This window comes from Myotis brandtii, unplaced genomic scaffold (assembly GCF_000412655.1).
Source record: "Myotis brandtii unplaced genomic scaffold, ASM41265v1 scaffold112, whole genome shotgun sequence".
Taxonomy (NCBI): domain Eukaryota; kingdom Metazoa; phylum Chordata; class Mammalia; order Chiroptera; family Vespertilionidae; genus Myotis; species Myotis brandtii.
Window position 1 is genome coordinate 3,369,706 of NW_005353838.1, and position 1,059 is coordinate 3,370,764.

A 1,059-nucleotide genomic window follows, 5' to 3' on the forward strand; every position below is an offset into this window, starting at 1 on the left:
CGTAATGGCATGTTCCCAGGTTGCAGGTTCAGTCGCCCCTGTGGGGCATACTGGAGGCAGCTAATAGGTAATTCTCTCTCATCGCTGATGTTTCTATCTCTCTCTCCCTCTCCCTTCTTCTCTGAAATCAATGGAAATATATATATATATATTTTAAAACAAACAGCTAGCAAGCGAACAAGATGGGGTAGAAACCTAGGGTGGGAAAATAGGCTCATGTTCCATTCTTTGGAATTCATGTAAAAGGAATATGCATAATTAAATGTCTAAACTCAAAAAAAAAGAAGGAAAATTAAAAAATCATGAATTGAGGGAAGGAAAGCACATTGATTTATTCAAAAAGTATTTCTTGAGTGCCTGCATTGGGCTGGGCACTGTGCAAAGTAACTAGATGGGTCAGGCCGGGTCCTCGGGATGCTCACAGTAAGTGGAGGGAGGATCAGGGGCCCCTCAGTGGACATTTGAGCTGAGGCCTAAGCGAGAGAGGGCGGGCGATGCTGAGATCTGAGGAAAGTGAGTTCCAAACAGAAAGGGGGCCTCCAAAGGCTCTGAGCCCTGCCTGGCTGGAGGGCAGGCAAAAGGAGCGAAAGTAGCATGAGGTCCTAGATCCGTGGTTCTCAACCTTGGCTGCACATTAGAATCACCTGGGAATCTTGTTAAAATCCTGATTTCTGGGCCTCATCCCCCGGAAATTCTGTTTCTTTGTTACTAATGTTGTGGCCCCACCCCATAACAAAGAAACAGAATTTCCGGAGGATGAGGCCCAGAAATCAGGATTTTAACAAGATTCCCAGGTGATTCTAATGTGCAGCCAAGGTTGAGAACCACTGCCCTAGAGGTTGGCAGGGCCAGATCCCAGCGGGGCCAGGAAGGGAACTTAGAGTTTTAAGGCTGCACTTTTGACAGTGTAGAGAAACGGGGGTGAGGGGGAATGCCTAAGCATGTGTGCTTGGAAGCCAGGACGGTCATTCCGAGGCCAAGCACACGCTCCTGGGCCCGGGGCCAGCTTGGCGAGCCTGAGCCGGGAACCCTGCCTGGAGCCTCCAATCCGCTTAAAGA